Here is a 19,163-nt window from a genome sequence, read left to right as displayed (position 1 = left end):
TTTGAAATTCTATGTAACTGATGTAGTTACGATTTATATGGAAGAATGAGTGGGCAGGTTTTTAAGTGGGCACATATATGATAGACTGTATGGCCATTAAGAAAAAAAAAATGTACTTCCAGGATTGATGCACAGTCACTGGAACTACAAGATATGAACCAGCTTTCCTGAAGAACCCAGCCTCCACTTGGGCATTAAAATAAGTGGCTAGATTTTCAAAACTCCCCAGCTGCCACCATGCTGAGCAATTTTGATTATCTGGCCATAAAAATGTCTCAGTGAGAACTGCTGGGTGCCAAGCACTTTTGGAAATCTGGGCTCAATTGTAGGCTCTGAGCATTTAAGAAACCACTAGCTCCAAATGTAAATAGTGGTTGTATGAAGCAATGGGTGGAAGTCATGTAAGAGGCAAAGTATGTGTGTTTTCTTAGTTTCCCTTTAAACACTCTCATCTGCATCCTGCTTCTGCATGTTACCATGCAAAAAGACATAATCATGTTGCAAATCCTTCTCCTGGAATAAAAAACAAGCCTCAAAATTAAACTGTCCCCTAAATACTTTCTGCTTCAATGGATAATCTCACAGGAAAACTGTGAGGATGCTCCTTAATTTTCTGTGTTCACCTAAAGGATGGAGGATGGTGCCAGCAGAGGATAAACTTAATTACCACGACAAGAGGAGCCATAAAGTCACCAAGAGCTAAACTATGATGGGCAGAGTTCATCACACACCTGAACGTGACACTTTCTTTTCAATCCCACTGGAAAAACCAATAGACAAGAAAGGAATAATATGAGTGGGAGAAATATGAGAGGACAGGAAGAACATCATGTGGTCTAGATGACCCCCTATGTGAAAAGTTGTGAATACTCAAGGAAAAAAGTCTCTGAAAACTGTTTGTAATCAACCCACAAGCTGAAATATATTCACTTGCAACATTTTTTTAGTGTTTTCCAACAACTGGTATAATTATATAAATGCTTATGGAATATTGATAGACATGATTTGCCAGCATTATGTCATCCTTTTTCTTAAAAATGGTTTTTCCAGCTCAATTTGCAGCTATGTTATAATAATGTTGTATCTAACTCTATCATCTTCATTAATTTAAAAGAAAGTGAATAAGTATCAAGTGATTCAGAAAGCTGTAAAGCAAACAGTCATTTTATGGAGAGATACTTTCTATTAATCCTGCATGCCAGTCACTTTGATTTTGTGAAAAAAAGGGAGTTGGAAGTGTTGCTTGGTGCCCCAAGGGACTTCTCAGCTTTGTACAGATGCTGCTAATCTCAGTGGTCAGGCCAGAGTCACAAAAAGAAATCAAACTCCCCACACAGACACAGCATCATTACACATGAAATTAAACTGGCATTAATTAGAAAAACATCGGTTAGTAATTTAATGGGAAAGATGGACACAGAGAACAGGAGGTTAAAGGAAGACAAAAGATGTGAGTGGTAAAAGAAAGGAAGAGTGGCATAAAACATTTTCTTCAATTGCTTTTCATGCTCTTCAGAAGGGAATACACAGTTCAATGAAGTAACATTTGAACAAAGAGGATATTTTTGTTCCAATAAACACTTCATTTCCCTCAAATCTGGATAGCAATGCTTCCTCTTTCAAAAGTGCCTCCTATTGATTCATAGTAGTTAATCCCCTCATTTTTAGGTGACTTTGCCAAAGGGGGGGTGGGGAAATCGAGGGGAAAAAAAAGGGTTTTGTTTCTTGTTTTACTTCCCTCACTCTTCTCGGAGAGCTTATGAAAGGAATATTTTTACCTGTACCAAGATTTCCAACGACTGCGATTTCAAGGTGTTAATGGAAATGCTGGGGAGAACGGCAGCTTTTCCACGTGTTAAATGTTTGTAAATTAAAACAATGGGACTTCTGTTGTGAAAGCCTTGAGCCGGGTTTGTTTGCTCCCTTCTCCTCCACCCTCAAGCCCCTGCCTCTCCTCCTCTTCAGGTGCTTAAGAAATCAAGTGGCTGTGTTTTGTGCTTCAGTGCAGTAGCTCGGAAGGCAAATGGATCAGATAGTGCAGATTATGCCCTTTAGGCCTTTACAACCCCAACCAATTTTTCCTTTTTAACTGTATAAACCAAACATTTCTTCAAAGCACAGCTATTATTAAGCTGCCCCAAACGCCTCTCATCTGTATCAGTCAGAAAGTAACACTCATGTGCCAGAAGGGAATCCGTGCACTCCCACTCTGCAGCTTTAATTAGGAGCAGGAAACTGTCTGAAGTTCAAGTGTGCAAAGTATTTGGAAATTTTCTCTTACTGTTGCTGTGAACTGGTCCAACTGTACTGTTGGACAGAAAGGGCTTCTAGACAGCAACGTGCAGTGTGTTGGCAAGGAATGTGAGGGTGCTGGGCTCCCTCTGCCTGCTCAGAGCCCTGGGCAGGGTGGGACATCGACAGGGCAGCTGCCTCTCCCTTACCTGGGAACATCCAGCAGCCACAGCAGAACTCCAGTTCCAGCGAGGCTGCTGAATGCCAGGAAATCCTGGGCAAACAGGCAGAGCACAAAGTTCCTTTCCATCTATAAACACCGTTTCAGGATGAATCAGATAGATGGTAGCCCACACTGACAGTTATAGGCCACAGATTCCAAGTGATCACAGCTTGGAAGAAAGGAGCCCTTGGCAGCCCAGGACGGCTGTTTTGTCACCAGTGAACCCACTTGCACTCTGCTCCATTGTGCCAGATTTTCACAATGGCTAAGCTGCTGTTTAGGGTGACTAGACACATTTTTGGAAGGAGCAAAACTTATCTGATGTGCCCCGGGTGGAGAAAATATTTTGAATCCTTATTTATTTGCCCCGGTGAGAAGTAAAGCCTTCAGAAAATGTGCTCCCCTACCGCTGAACAGCAAGTCAGAAACATACTTTGTTTTGGTGTCAGCCAAACCAAATCCTTTTGAATCAGGCCTGGTTAGCATTAGTTTAACTTCCAACTTCCACTGAATTTTCCAGGTAAGCCACGAGTGTGAACTCGTTTCCTAAATTGATTTTTAGCACAGATTATCTTTCCCTGCTTCACTGCTGCAGTCTTACAAGTCCCATAAAAGATTGAGAAGCACGGTTTTGAACAACTGTTGAATTCTCCCAGTTCAGAGCTGCTATGTTTCATCCTGGAAGGAGCTGTGTTTTAGCAGTGAATGATAGAAGGTATCCCCTATAATCCCATCCCACAGTACCTGCTCAGGGAGGAGCTCTGAGGCAGCAGCGGCTCCCAGGACGCTGAGCAGCTCCAGGCAGGACCCTGCACAACTCCACGACCCTGTTGTTTGGAGAAGACCTACAGAGACAAGAAAATTCACATTACTGCTCCCAGAATGACACATCACAGACTTCTGGGGAGAAAAAGAGAACAGATATTTTCCCTTTTCCCTGTGCTTTTATCACTGAATTCTCCCCCACACACTTCACTGCTCCCTCTCTGGGTCAGGCAGCCCTTCCCAGCTGGTTCCCTCTGCACTGCCCAAGAGGAATGTCCAGGAAACCACCAGGGGTTAAACATCCAAATCCTTTCTATCACAGCTTTCTGTTAATATATACATATATATATTTAAATTTAGGCATGCTACTCACAAAAGTGGGCTTTAGTGGTAAATATTTTTTGCAGCATGACTAAAATCATAACTATATCACTAAAAAATTAATCACATGCACAATACAGTGATCTGGTTATTACAACAGCCTGGTGACAATTTGCCTCATTTCATTTAGTTTTGTTCCATTTTTATGCCAAGAAAACAAGAAATGCAGTTATCATCTCTGTACATTTTTCCATCCTGGATATTCTGGGTCAGAGTCATAACCCTGAGAACGGCTCTGTTTGGTTTTTTTAAATTGTATTAATACTTATTAATAATAAATGTTATGGAATTATACACAGAATTAATTAGAGGCTCGTTGTGGGCACAAAAGAGACTTTATGAGATGTGCTGTGTTTATGTATGGACTCTGCTGACAAGCAAAGATAACAGGCAAAGCTATTTTTAGTGCTCACAGAAGATAAAATTTGTGGAAGTACACGTACATAAATGTAGGTGCCTGTATAGAACGTGTAGAAGAATTAGTGCCTTTTGGGTGCTCAACAGCACGAGCATCAACAAACTTGTCAGGACGTTTTTGGAGTCCTTTAGAGCATCTGAGTTTCACCATCTAAAATCACAAGTTATGTCAAACCACACCAGTAGCCTTCCAAAATTTAATCCTGCAATTTCAGTGTACAAGACTCTGTTTTATCCTGAATCTCAGCCCTGCACCTCAGAGTGCATCACTCTGCTCGTTTTTCGTTAGGCACACAAGGATAAAAAAGTTTAATCTTGAAAATACTCCATGCAAATGTCTCACAAAAATAATAATAGTAAAAAAAAATAATAAAACCACCAAGATTTCAATTGCAGCAGAAAAAAAAAAATAAGGAAAAAGATATTTCTTAAACTACCTTGCATTTTTCACAGTAATTGTTCTTCCAAACTATACTGGTTTCTTTGTTGCCTGTTATTACACAGTGTTGGTAAAGCCATGCATAAGATTGGAAAAGAAAAAGAGAATGGCAAGTGTGAATTTGTTTTAAGTCAGCCAAAACAGGCATCTAAACAAATGCCCAGGAATTTTGCTGGGAAAAAAAAAAAAATATGTATTGACTCTGCCCTGAATATCTCTGCATTTTTAAGAATATTTATGCACATGGGGTCCTGTTGCAGTGGGTTTTGGAGGCAGCACCATCCTCTGCATTCAGCAGTTTGCTGTCAGAGCAGCCGTGGTGCATTTTCAGTGTATGTTCCTTTCTGGCTATTTTTGACCACTGCAAACACTGACGGTACCTTTGAATTCGATTTCCTCTGTCACTGGCTTTTAACCCGAGAGAAAAAGGAATATGAGCCCTTCTCTCTTGTGCACTTTCATGATTTGAGATATATGGAGGCAGAGGGTCTGTTTAATAGGAAATTATTTCCTAGTATTTTCTGCCTTGCTTTGGATTTCCTTTCTTTCTAGTATTTTTAGATCCCCAGATAAAAAACCCCTCGGTTTATTTGTGTTGTAAGACAATCCACCAAATAAAGCACGGATCACTGGGAGACTTTCTTCAATGAAAGGTCCAGTTTAACTGGTTCACTTTTAATTTAATGAATGGCTCTTTCCCCTCAGACAAGAAGAAACCGCCACAGACATTTACAAAGACACAAAAGCCAACACTGGGCTGTTTTATGTTAGTTCCTTTTCTGAAAACATTTGTTTTTAACTTGAAATGTTCGAGACAGAACTTGCAGATACAAATCCTCCCCCTTAGAGAAACAAAAGTGTTTATACAGCCCACGGTAAATAAACTCTAATTAAATGTATCCATCTTTTATATAATTTATGATTTGTTTTCAGTATCTAAGATAATGTTTGATGGAGGCTTAAAATTAAATCTTTATCATAAAACAAATGTCATTTTTCTTTTGAATATTACATGCTCTTTCCTTCTTTAGAGGTCTATAATTTCTGATAGATTTCTTACTACCAACTCCAGTACAACTTTCTGCCCTGCTTGGAAGTATTTTGACATAAAAAGTAACCATTTCATGCCATCAGTCCCTGCCTCTAGTTTAGTCCAACTGGTAATTACTGTGTATTTCCACAAAGCATTATTTCCTCTTTTCCTTCTCCTCCAAAATTAAAGTGCAAACAGCTAAGTGAACATAACAGAAAAGGGGAAAAAAGGGGGAAAAAAAACAAAGGGGGAAAGAAAAGGGAAAAAAAGGGGGGGGAAAAAAGGGGGGGAAAATAGGGGAGGAAAAAAGGGGGGGGGAAAGGGGGGGGAAAAAGGGGGGGGAAAAGGGGGGGGAAAAGGGGGGGGGAAAGGGGGGGGGAAAAGGGGGGGGGAAAAGGGGGGGAAAAAAAGGGGGGGAAAAAAAGGGGGGGAAAAAAGGGGGGAAAAAAGGGGGGGAAAAAAGGGGGGGAAAAAAAGGGGGGGAAAAAAAGGGGGGGAAAAAAGGGGGGGAAAAAAAGGGGGGGAAAAAAGGGAGGAAAAAGGGAGGAAAAAGGGAGGAAAAAAGGGGGGGAAAAGGGGGGGGAAAGGGGGGGGAAAAGAATAATAATAATAAAAAAAGAAACAAGAAACATGCCGTCTAATATAGTCCAGAAATTTTTTCATTGTTTTTACAGAGGTTTACAGTGAAAAAAAAAAAAAAAAAGGAAAAATTCATATTTTGTTTTGTGCCTTTCTAGTGGTTTGTGCTTGTTGTAGAAATAAAGTCTTACAAATAGAAACCAGAGAGAGAGAAAGGGCGGAGGGGGGGGGGAGGAATAAAAGCTCGTTTAGTTTCCCTTTTTCATTTCCTTTGCTGGAATCCCGGTTTGGAACATCTGAAGACAAAAAGGATCCCGGAGTTGGATGTTTTGCTGGTGAGAGGAGCCCTCCCAGGTTCGTGGTGTCACAGCGGCCCCTGGAGGCGCCGAATTAGCGCAAATAACCCCCAAAAAACCGCTCGGGTTTTTTTCCCCGATAGCTTAACCCTCATCACTGCAGACTTCCCGTAAATAGTTTAAACTCTTCTGTTTAACAGGATCGCACTCGAGCAGGGAAAGTTTTCGCCACGCAAAGTAAAATCCGTCCTATTTGTGTATAATCGTTTTTAAAATGCACTGAGTAAAAACCCAGGAGTCACACGGCGACCTAAATACTTTTAATACAAAATTGCCTGTTTCAGTTGGGGCTCAAAGTTGTGAAATTCAGTTGTTTTTCTGAGTAATAAATAGATCTAAAGTGTGGTAGACTATAAGGATCTAGTTTATCCAAAGTGCCTGGGGGGGTACAAAGCAGAAAACTGTTCAGTATATTTTTGAGACGTGAAGATCTGTTGATCCCACGTCTTTTGTTTATCTGGTAAAAATTGTTATAGAGGCAGAAAGACTTCAATTATAATGTTGTTCTACATTTGTTACGTGTTATTACATTTTAAGATGTATCATTAATACACATTTGAGCCAACACATCGCACCATTTTTGCTGTTTGTTATATAATTTCGCTGTTATTGCCTTCACTGTTTTTCTTAACCTTGTGTAAACACTTCCTTCCCAAGCAAATATTTCAGAGAAAACTAGATAAAAGTTCACTGCAGCAGGAAATATGACTGACTGTTTAAGTTTTAGATTACTGGCACACATATATTTATTTCCAGTGGTAAAGAGAATACCAGGCTCAGGAATTCTTAAGTCGCTTGAACATTTTGTGCCATTTTGATATTTCTGATGTTTCCTCCTCTGTATGTACTTAAAGAAGATTTTGATAGGCATTAATTAATATTTTTAATTTTGGTATTTCAAAGTGCTTATACAAAACATACCAAACATCTGCATAATGATAATGATAATAATGATAATAATAATAATAATAATAATAATAATGATGATAATAATAATAATAATAATAATAATAATAATGTCTTCCAGTGGAAACTTGTATAAATATTGTACACCCTTGGTATGAACCTGCTCAGTGCACAAACATCCATTTGTGCTTGCAGTGATGCTTTTAAAGAATCTGTAGGACTTTAAACAGGGTTTAATATCTATATAATATATTATTTAATCAGTGGAAGTGTCTGCCTTTTATATGTTGTGAAGAGTTAAAACACATGTGAGAGTGTTTCAGTCTCTGTTGACACAATCACAAAGTAGAAAAAACCCAGCCATGGCAGATAAAAGCCTCCACAATTTGTCAGTTGTGCAGTTATGAATGTACACAAACTTTAATCATTTTGAGAGCACAACCTACGTTTTCCTTTCACACCAAACAAGGAATAAGCATCTCATCCTTCAGTGCTGACACAACCAGGAGCTGCATTTCTCGTGCACAACTTCACCACGACGGCCCCTGGATCCAAACTAAGGGTTGTTCTGCTAAAGACACAACAGATCTCATTCCAGCTGATCTCACAACTTCCCAGCAAGTTCTGTGCTTTCTAAATCTGCCCTGAGAAAAGAAGCTGGCTCAGTGGCTCTAAATCAAGCACGAGCAGACTCCCACCGAACCCTAGAAACCATTTGGAAAAACACCTTTAGCGGGTGTTTAGTGAAAGGTTCTGCTCCACTGGCAGGAGGAATTCTTTGGTCCCTCACAGTCATTTCAAATATCAGTTGAAAATCACAAACTGAAGTAACTTCACTTAAATACAGCTGGAAAATACAGGAGAAATTTCCCTAAGAAATTCTTCTCCAATTCAGGTTCTGCTCCCCCGATAGCTGAGGTTCTGACTGGACAGATAAATTATGTTTGTATATATTACACCATTCTGGAAAATGTATTTACCCCCTTTGTGAGGAAATTAAAGACAATTTTTTAAGGCTGTGACACAAACCAACAAAGGCCAGGAAATGCAGTGTTAGGACTGACTCTGTGTTCTTACCTCTCTCATCATTGTGCGCTTTCCCCACAAAATGTACTCACAATAGAGTGAGGCAAGTGGGGAATATCAGACTTAACTTACATTTCCTGGCCTCTTCCAGCTGGTGTCCAAAACCTTATTGTTGTTTAGGCAGAACTGAGTTCTTTTCTGTTTCAGGTTTGTGTTGTGCAGGCATAAACACAGAATGTATCTAATTACGAAGGCAGCGAAAAGACTGAATAAGCAACTTTTTTGCTGTGTTAGAAAACAAAAGAAGACAAAACACGGTTTTATTTCCATGTTAAGAACCTGGAAATAAGTAACAGGAATAGCTACCAATTAATGCCACAATGTCTTGTACTATTTAAGATCATGGGGCATTTGGGATTATGTTATTTACCAAGAATACCAATGAGATGCAAAAAGAAGGCCTCAGTCTCTAAAGATTTTTGTGTGTCAGAGTACAGCTGATGAAACATCCAGGTACATTTGAAGCATTTTGTCTGAAAGAAGGCAAACTGCAAAGGGAAAAAAGCAAGAAAAAAAAGGAAAAAAGGGACAGTTTGAATGCTACTGCTGTTAGTTTAGTGCTTAATACTTCAAGAATACTCGGTGATGAAAGACTGAACATACGAGTTTTCTCCACGTTGATTCTCCCCAAGTTCTTTCACATATTTTCTTCTGCAAAACGTTTAAACTTTAACTATATTTTAGCATCTGAAGCATGACATATGTGCATGTAAAACTTGCCAGTGTGTACATAGTTATTCATTAAAACGAGCTTTATGGCACTCTCAGTTTATTTCTGCATTTTTAAGGTGCATGCAAAAAGCTTTTTGGGGTTGTTTGGGTTTTTTTTAAATGCGTTTCGGTTGGATTTCATTGAATGTGTTGTACACCTTGACATTTGAGGTACTTTAATGGGGGTTTTCTTAGTTACAAAAACGAAGTTCTTGAAAGAGAGGTTGAGAGGGGGGGTAAATCCTTTTAGAAAAAAAAAGAGGGGGGCGGTATGGCTAAAAGGACTTAATTTTCTAAAGCTCAAATTCCAAAGGAGGAAGACGGGGAGAAATAGGAACTGAAACTAATTTACCTGCATTCCTTTGTCACTGCTTGGCCCTTGACTAGTAAATGATTCCTTTCACTAGCCAATAAAACCAAATCAAAAGCAGGCTTAGGGAGCAGAGGGGGAAGGGGGGCAAGAGAGTAGAAGAGAGAATCAACTTAAACTTTGACAAAAAAAAAAAAGAAGGGAAGGAAGAAAGCAAACTCACTCCTCTTGCTTTCCAGGAGCTCCCAGGAGCTGTGTGCCTGACTCCTTGTGCCAACTTCCCAGCACTAGCACAGCACAAAGACATTCCCTACCTGCTTTCCTGCAGCACTAGCTAAGGTGGTTCCACTGTTCCCTGCCTTTGTCTCCATTCCACGCTGGTCCCAGCAGCCCTGCCAGTCTGGGGACACTGCAAGGGCTGTCCAAGGGCATGTTTGCTCTGCACAAACTTGCCTGTGAGGTCTGGGAAAGGTTCAGTTCCCAAGAGGGCTGTAGAGCAACATGACAGCAGCTTCCAGAGCTCTGAGGATGAGTCTGGGATTGCTGGACACTGTGCAAACATGTACAGTGATATTTTCTCCCCTAGAGTACTTCATGTTCTAGAGAAGGAAAAGCTTCAGAGAAGGGCACGGGATGTATTGACAGGGTCACACTTTCAGAAGTGCCCATATGTTCAAGGCAGAAGTCCACTGAAAGATGCTTTGAATTCTGGTTTTAATGTTGACCATATCAATTATTTTTAATAAATAACAATGGTGGGAAAAGAGGCGAGATAAGTTCTTCAAAATCAGAAGAGCTAAAAATGTGATATGGAAATTCTTTTCTCTTGCAACCACTGCATCGTATTTTTAGCATCAAAGGGGATTCCTCAGGGCTGAGTACACAGTATTTTTCAGAACTGGATTTTTTTTTTCTTCTTTCATCCCTCTCTTGACTAAAAAGAAGAGCTGGTTAGATAGACAAGCAGGCAGGGAAGAGCATAATGACCAGAAAAGCCAAATACAGATGTCTCAGTTACACACGTGCCTTCAAGTGGTTGTAATGATGCCAAATGCAAGTCGGGAGGTACAATCACAAGTGGGAAGAGCAGCTCTAAGACCTCTCAAGGTCAGGATCACTTAAAACTTTCTATTTTAATGAATGATGAGTTTGTGGAGAGAGGGCCCAGGGAACGTGGCACACCCTTGTCAGACAGAAGCAGAGCCTGCCAAGAGCTCCAGCACCTCACCTGTGCCCCTTTGCCAACACTCACAGTGCTCCACACAGCAGCAAAGTCATGAGGGCTGCAAACCACACAAAGACAGGTGGATCAGCAGCAGAGCAGAAATTAGACCAGATCTTACCAAGATACCAGCCTTAAACACCCTCCATTTGCCTGTGGTACCTCTACAGGAGAAGTAAAGATACAATCACAGGCAAATGGTTCCCTGTTTTCTTCCTGCCAGAGTGTTACTGGGCTGTGCCCAGATGACCTACATTCATCTCCATGGTGGAGGAAAACAGCCTCAGTGTCAGCACAGCCCCGTTGGGATATTTTCTGTATCTGTACTCTAAAAGACACAGGCCCATCTTGGGGAACTTGGATGAACTTCCTTCCCACACGAGAGGCAGAGCTGCCTCAGAAGAGCACGACAGTTCTTCCAGCCCTGGGCAGCCAGCAAAACCTTTTTAAACTTTCCACCCCAGGAAAAGGCTGCCCCAAGAAATGGGTTCTGCATCCAAACAGCAGGTTTCAACTTTCAGTTGCAGAGAACAGCCAAGATTCCCATTAAACAGTGTCTGGAATTTCATGCAGGGTACAGGCTATTTATCCCTAATTAGCAGCAAATATAACATATAGAAGAAAGAATTCTAAGACTTCAAACCTTCCCCATTTATAGTATACATATAACATATATTCATGCATCTATATACATTCACACACCAGTTTTTACAGTCCTTGTTTCCCAAATACTCAAGCAACACAATCATAAATAGAGGTGTAGCCTGGAATGCCTTGCTGTGGTGTTTAATACAGGGAAAAGAGACAGGAGATTTCAGGAGCTCCAAGTAAAATAAAACACGAGAGCTGTACCTGTAAGGACCAACGCTCTGGAATAAAGGGTTCCCTTTATAGTGATGAAGAAATAGAAACAGAAAATTAAAGTTCCTTGGTGTAGCTCATCTCTGCATTCTTACAGTCCGTTGCTGCTCTCACACACTCATGGTGTGAACAAAGAACACCTGCACAAGGTTAACGATTAGTGCTCAATTTACACCTGCACAAGGTTAACAATTAGTGCTCAATTTACACCTGCACAAGGTTAACAATTAGAGTTCAATTAACAATCACCCGTTCTTCAAAGATTCCTACACACAGAAAGAGCTCCATAGTACAGCCAAAGAGCTTTAAAGGCCCTGTGACTTCCAAAAAGGAGTATGGGGAGTTTAAAGCAACAAGAATCTAACTCGTATGTAAGAGTTCTCTCTTGTTGTCTTTGAACAGCCAGATGCTTTGGGAAGTGGCTGCTCCAGTGCTGGAGGAATGGAAAGTAAAAAAGTAATGGGATTTGTGCCATGCCATCCATGGAGCTGGATCAGACACCATGCTTCCCAAGTCCCAGGCTTGAATCCATTTTCAAACCTGCTGATGTACAACCACCAATGCCACACCATCCAGTGTGGGGGGGGTGTGCTTCCCTCCTCTTCCATCACGTTCCTGCTCCTGTGGCTGTGCTTTACCTTCTGTAGGTTAGATGTGACTCTCGAGAATTTCAGAAAATAAATATTAACTTGAGCTACTGCCCTTCCACATTCCTCTAAGTAAAAGATTTTTTTTTTAAAAAAGGGATCCTTTAATGTTGTTTTTTTGAATGTCTGTGTGCAGACCCTAGAAGCAGGTTCAGAGGCTAACAGAAGTCACAAGTGACATCACTTCTGTTCCCATTCTATGTCCTCAGTTCCTCTGAATTCCAGATGTTGTGCAGACAGCACTGTCCTGGTTCTTCCTTAATCTGAGTCATGGCTGGAACCTTTCAAAAACCAGTGTGACAGCTATCCAGCTCTCATTGATTTTTAGGAATGATCAGCATTTCATCCATTATGGTCTATTTGTAAAATGCACTTTCTAGGGAATCTTTGGGGACAGCACAGACAAGAGAAGTACCACTTGAACTTCCCACCTCAAGCTCTGGTGCACAAGGCACTCAAATATCAGAGAGGGTAAATGTTAGTGATATCAGTCAAAATTACCAGAAGGTTTTTGTGCCATCTGAGAGTTGCATAAAACACCAGGGAAGTTCAGGAAGCCTACATGCAGATTTATTCTGGAAATGGCAATGCCACCTGGCAGCTCACACACTGCATTCACTGGGATTCCCAGTGTGACAAGAGGAGCTCTGGACTGGTGACCACCTCAGCCAAACACCACAGCGGGAAGGCTGCATCCCAGAAGCTCCGTGTCTGAGAATGGGCTTGAAGTGTTTCAGGGGGAATTTCAGAGACTTTCCACTCCCTAGCATCTCTCTCAACCATTTAGCCACTCAACTGTAGGCTGTCTAAAAATGTTCTTTAAATGATAATAAAAGAAAAAAAAAACCAACACAATAAAACAGCAAAAGGAAGCTAAGACAGAAGAAAACATATGGAAGATGATGTCATGATCAGCTCAGAGAAATACATCACAGAGGTGATGCTTTTCAATGAAGACCATTGAAAAACAATTAATAAATTAATAAGTATATTCATTCCTTCTGCCAGAAGACCTTGACAAGATTTATGCACCTGTCAGATATGTACATTTGGAGGAATGGAAAGGGGAAGTGAAAAGAACTATTAAAAGCAAATTAAACCAGTAGGAATCTCTGACGTCTGTACCTTCCCTGAGAGGTGTTAGGAGTTGGTTCAAAGGAGAGGCAATGAGCCCACAGCAGAGCTGTGTAATGGGAATATGAACAGCTGGAGCAGCTGGAGGGAAGTCATGAAAATCCAATGGAAATGCTGGGAAAATTTTAGACATTTACTCCAACAAAGAAATTGCGAGAGGATGGAGTACATGAGGAACAGGTAAAGTGGCCCAAAATTCTCTATTGGAAATAAATTACTATACACAGGAAAAGCATTGCCCAGACAACCAAATGCAATCCAGACTGAGACACTGCTGTATTAAAGCATGGTAGGAACATATAAGAAGTCCTGGTCCTGCCCTTCAGTATTTGCATTTAAGATGATGAAAGGAATTCATAAATGCTGAATGGTTGGGATGTTCCACGGTCTGTTTGCAGACAAACCATGAACAAAAATAGGGATGGAAAAAATAAAATTAATCAGGAGAAAACATGCACTATTTACTTATCCCATCAGACCTCTACAAAGCCAAGAATTGTTTTTGGGGTTTTTTTTTCAACATATGCTGATCACTGAGAAATATTTGTAATAATATGAGTGTACAAACATATGTTGTTTTGTGCTTTCCTGGACACTAACTGGGAAGGTGGAGCGAGTCAGTCATCAAGTCCAACTGTAGGAACTTCAGCATATTTAAGGCCTCTAATTTTTCCCACCGAATTCTGCAAAGTTTTTAAGACCAGCGAATTACAGTGATATTTTTGCTCCGTGAAATAATCTCCCTTGCTCTCCCTAATCTCTTTGTCTCCACAAAGTCTATCATTTAATGGAACAGGATGCTTCAAAATATTGCCAGGGCCATTATCTCCGGCTGTGTTAATAAACTTGCCTCCAAGACACGCCCATATTAACATTCCCACATGCACCCGTTTCACGTGGAAGGCACACAAAATGCCTCAGCCCCCGCGGGGAAATGCTTCCAAGGGCTTGTGCAAGAGAAGGAATAGGCAGGGCATGGCAAACACGGACACACACACACGCAAAAATCACTCCCAAATCCAGGAGGAAGCCGGCTGTGCAGCCCCTTTGCCAAGCTCCAGGTTTCCTGGAGCAAACAAGTCGGCAGGAAACTCCTCCAACAAGCCAGAGCTGGCCACACAAACACTGTAACCCCTCCCTTTGGTTGTTACAGTAGTGATGGGGCGATCCCTGGCCAGAGGGCTTGAGGAATAGGAAAGCAGGAGCAGGAAATTTCAAGCTCCAGCCCATGGAATACCACAGTGTCCCTACCAGAGCACAGGGAAAAAAACTTACCCCCAGCAACTCCCCCTACAGTAGATACCCTGATCTAAAAGCATGAAATAGATGGTTCAGTGAAATAGATGGTTCAGTGAGATAAAGTCTTCTCAAAAAAGTCTAGAACTGCTTTGTCAGTCATCTATGATTTGCCTAATAAATACATAAATGCACAGCAGGTTCATGTGGGCACAGGGAGGTGAACAGTGAGCACCTCCATCTACCCAAGTAGCCAGCCAGCTGGCCAGTTTGCTTTTCAGGTACCACAGGAACAAGAGATACAGCTGGTCAGCTACAATCCAACCCACAGGGGGAAGCACCGCTGATTTCTGACGTACAGCTCTGGTCTGAGCTGCACTGGCAAGTTCTTATTCACTGAAAATACGACAGAAGCAGCGTGTCTTTTTTGGACCAACCAGTACCTTTGCAGCAGTTATACCCCGCTCTCCTCACAGATGCAAGCACTAGGCCAGCCTTGGCTTGAGCTAAGAGCAGGATGATTTGCAAACACTTAAGATCTTGTAGCTTCTCTCCTCCTCTTTCTGCTAATCAGGTTTGGTTTTGCTGGCTCTTAACACATCCACTAATTCACATCTGGACACTTCACCTCCTTTTATTGCTTTCTGCAGTGTCTGGTCTCTCAGATCAGTGCATGGGGCAGCAATCTTTATGCCCAGCTTCTCCATGCTCCCTTTACAGCCCCTCTGTCTTTGGAGTAAAGCCCTGTAACACAGGGCAACAGCAGCAAAAGCAATGACTGGACAGTTCTACACACACAGAGCACTGAATTTAGTGATGACAAATCAGCTCTCTGCCATTCCATACCTCACTGCTTCCTGCCTTTTGCCTCTGCATCCTTTAGCATCTCCACACCCATTCCACCCTGGGCTTCCCTGTAGACACCATCCAAGATGGTACAATCAGTACTTAAACCACCTTCCTGCTAACAACCACAGAAGAAAAAAAAAAAAAACAGTTCATGAATGTGTAGCCAAAAAGTCAAACAAGCAGAAAATGTGCAGCTATTCCATTCTCTCCCTGAGCTGTAAGGAAGATATATCCATGGGTGCCATCCTCCCAATGTGCCACACTGCCTCCCCTGTTCCCATTTTACCCCGGAATAGAAAGAACAGAGTTGCAGATGCTTTGTTTTCTCTCAGGAGTTCTCAGCAATCTCTCTCCCCAGGCACTGGGGAGCTGGGGCAAAGCACCATGTTAAAATAGCCAAGCTTTGGGTCTTAGTTTCCATCCGGAGAAGGAAGTACATCCCATGCCTTGCCATTTCCAGGCCTTTCTTTGAAAACCCTTTCTTTTCTTTAAATAACAAGGGGTAGCAGTCAAGTGAAAGCAAGGGCTACTTGATCCATTGTTTGGCCCTCAGCCAGGTTCTGCTGGGCCCGCTTTCCCTCTCAACCACCCGTTTTCCTATCGTTCCTGTAATTTGGGGAGATTAAGATGTATAGCCTGTAAATTGGCTAAACTTTTCCAGGCTGCTTTAATGAGACTTCATATAATAGGGGTTGGCTTTTTTTTTTTTTCTTTTTAATATTTTCCTTAACGTGACCCATATGGAAATAAAAAGATATATTTTTTAATGTATGCTAGATTACGGCCGACGTTTTCCTCAAATTAAAATCCATGCTTCAGCAGCAGCATACATTTTCAATGATGTCAAATGTATTTTTTCAGCCAACTGGCTGGGGTCACCCTTATAACTCAAAAAGTTTAAGTGTGCTGGATAATCAGGAGAACATGTGAGTCTCTGTAGGGCACTGTGGCTGCTCCGGAGCACACAGGGCCTATTCTATTCCAAGTCATTTGGGGCAGGAGATATGGGGTAAGACTGGGATAAAGCTCTGCCTCTGGATGAGCAGGAGATATGGGGTAAGACTGGGATAAAGCCCTGCCTCTGGATGAGCAGGAGATATGGGGTAGGACTGGGATAAAGCTCTGCCTTTGGATGAGCAGAAGATATGGAGTAGGACTGGGATAAAGCTCTGCCTCTGGATGAGCAGGAGATACGGGGTAGGACTGGGATAAAGCTCTGCCTTTGGATGAGCAGGAGATATGGGGTAGGACTGGGATAAATCCCTGCCTCTGGAGGAGGTGACAGCCACAGGGCTCGCAGCAGGAACCACGTGGCACCAGCCCATGCCAAGCTCTTCCAGCAGGGATCCACCACGCTCCGCTCTAGACTAAGACTAAGTTTACAGACTAAACTAAAACCACCAGGCACCTCCCCACCGACACACGGGGTGTTCTTAGTTCACAGGTGCTATCCAGGTCTTGTTTTGTGTTATCATTTTGTTGGGAATGATTCCCAGTGGGAGCAGCCACGACCTGAACAAGGGCTGTTCTTAGCACTGTTCATACCATGCTAAAGTACTTATTTACCTGATTTTCCCTGAGAATGAACTAGGAATATTAGTTAGAGAAAAGCCCACTTACACTACCTTTAAACCTTTTTTTAAAACAACTGACATATTGCATCTATGTCTGACTCAGGATCTAAATGGATTTCAGTTGACATATCTGGAGCCTCTAAATTCAAACAACTTATTAACATTGAAGAAATATAACCTTTCTCAATGTAACATCGAGGAATATTTTCCAAATGTTAAAGCAAAAAATGCCTATGCAGAAGTCAACTTAGAAGACCTACAGCAACAATGCCTATGTAGAAGTTTTGTTTTCTTTTTTAACAACTCTCTTAACTAACAAACAGCTGATAATGAAGCCACAATTGTTTGGGAAGCCACAAGAAACATGAGCTTTCAGCTTTGAACGTTTTTTCCTCCTTCCTTAAAAAATTTCACACTACACTTTGCAATTAGAAATTGTACTGTCAAACAAATCAGTCCAAAATTCCCATTTCCATCAGAAGGAATCCCATTTAGCTTTCCAGAGCAATGTGTTTTGACTAATTTCATAACTAGCACAGGTACCCAGTGAAAATTTAGGATGGAAGACTAAGACCTTGCCTATACTTAGAGGTTGCATGAGAACATTGGTGTTGGCCAGGTGTGGAGACAGTTACCCCTGCAACCCTAATACAGATGCATTAAAAATGGGTAAAAAAACAAACAAAAAAAATCCCCCAAAAAACCAAAACACCAGTCAATTTGCTTCCAGTTTACCTCAGGACTGAGGAAATCCTTAGAAACTATACCAACAAATGGTTCTGTTAAAATAGAAGCTGTGGCTCCACTTAGAATTGTAACAATGAGCCTTCTATCAGGGTATTTATAGAAACAAATCCCTTGTAGTTAGTGCATAATCACCCCCCAAAACTTCATTTACAGTTGAAATGACAGGTAATTAAGATATAAGGAATGATGTTACTTCAAGTAAGATTCAAAAAGGTTATGTGGAACAAGTGCCAGGCTTCTCCTATAAATAAATTTGTTGGGCCACACCTGGCTGGTCCAACCCCTCCAGCTTCTCATCACTACCCTGCTTTTTCTCTGTTTAATGTTTCATCATGGGAAATACTCATTTTTAGCCCAGGTCTCACAGACACTGAGCCCCTTGGAGCTTTGCCCTGTCACTGTACAACCCTACCGGGGTTATCACTAAACAACAACAATAACAACAATGAAGTTACTACTAAACAACTGTACTAAGAACATATTTATGACTGTGCATATTCACAGGTTTCCTGGAGAAGCCAGTCCTGCCTTACTGAGCAAAGCCCACACGAGCCACCAAAGGCTCTGGAGCAATTTTATCCCAGGATGCAGAGGACACAGTGGGAATTGGGAATCAGGGAGAAAAACACATGGCCCAAAAGGTGTGGATCTGCTGAACTAGAAAAACAGCGTTTTGAGGAACGCTGTCCACCTTTGTAAGCAAAAACAAACATAATGCAGGCTTTGGGAGACAACCAAGTCATGGAATCATAGAATCAGCAGGGTTGGAGAGGACCTCTGAGATCATCAAGTCCAACCTTTGATCCACTACTGCTGTGGTTACTAGACCATGGCACTAAGTGCCACATCAAGTCTTCTGGCTTTTCACTGAAACGAGCATTAAACTGCATTTTGATTCTGAGAGGGCACAACCAAGAGCTTCAATGTCACTTGTAACACGAATGACTTCAAAACGACTTTCAAAGTGTTTGTGAAGTTACAGATGCATTTGTAACACACCTCGCAGCCAATACGCACACAAAAGGCCATAAAACTAAAACACCAGAAGCTTCACCTCGACACAAGGAAGAACTTCTTTACGCTGAGGGCGGCAGAGCCCTGGAACAGGCCGTCCAGGGAAGGCGTGGATTCTCCCTCTGTGGAGACATCCCAAACCCAACTGGACACATCCCTGTGTCACCTGCCCCTGTCTGGGCAGTGGGCTGGCCTGGGGGATCCCCAGAGGTCCCTTCCCAGGCTGAATATCCAGGGATTTTGTGGAGCCGCCTTTGCCGTGCCCGCAGTGACCCCTCCGCCCTCACCCACTGCCCTAGGGCCGCGTCACTGCCCCTCGTACCCCTCCGCCCCTCAGGGCGCCTCCCTGCGGCCGCCTCACCACCCCCGAGCCTCGTGTCCCTCCGCACCTCAGGGGGACCCCGCTCTGAGCTCCGTGTCCGCCGCCACCCCAGCAGGTAA

The 19,163-nt window shown here is 42.1% G+C and overlaps 1 long non-coding RNA gene across 1 annotated transcript in view; it reads right to left on the bottom strand.

Moving 5' to 3' along the window:
* Nucleotides 1-19,163, bottom strand: part of LOC116795636 — a 233,305-nt gene extending 214,142 nt beyond the window's left edge. Inside the window, exons 1-2 of the long non-coding RNA XR_004360115.1 lie at nucleotides 19,084-19,163; nucleotides 3,200-3,300 (exon numbers count right to left, since the gene is read on the bottom strand). This is a non-coding gene — a long non-coding RNA (uncharacterized LOC116795636). The remainder of the gene's footprint in view (nucleotides 1-3,199; nucleotides 3,301-19,083) is intronic.

Source organism: Chiroxiphia lanceolata, chromosome 18 (assembly GCF_009829145.1).
Source record: "Chiroxiphia lanceolata isolate bChiLan1 chromosome 18, bChiLan1.pri, whole genome shotgun sequence".
Lineage (NCBI taxonomy): Eukaryota > Metazoa > Chordata > Aves > Passeriformes > Pipridae > Chiroxiphia > Chiroxiphia lanceolata.
The sequence above is the reverse complement of the archived record's forward strand: the minus strand, read 5'-3'. Positions and strand labels throughout refer to the sequence as shown.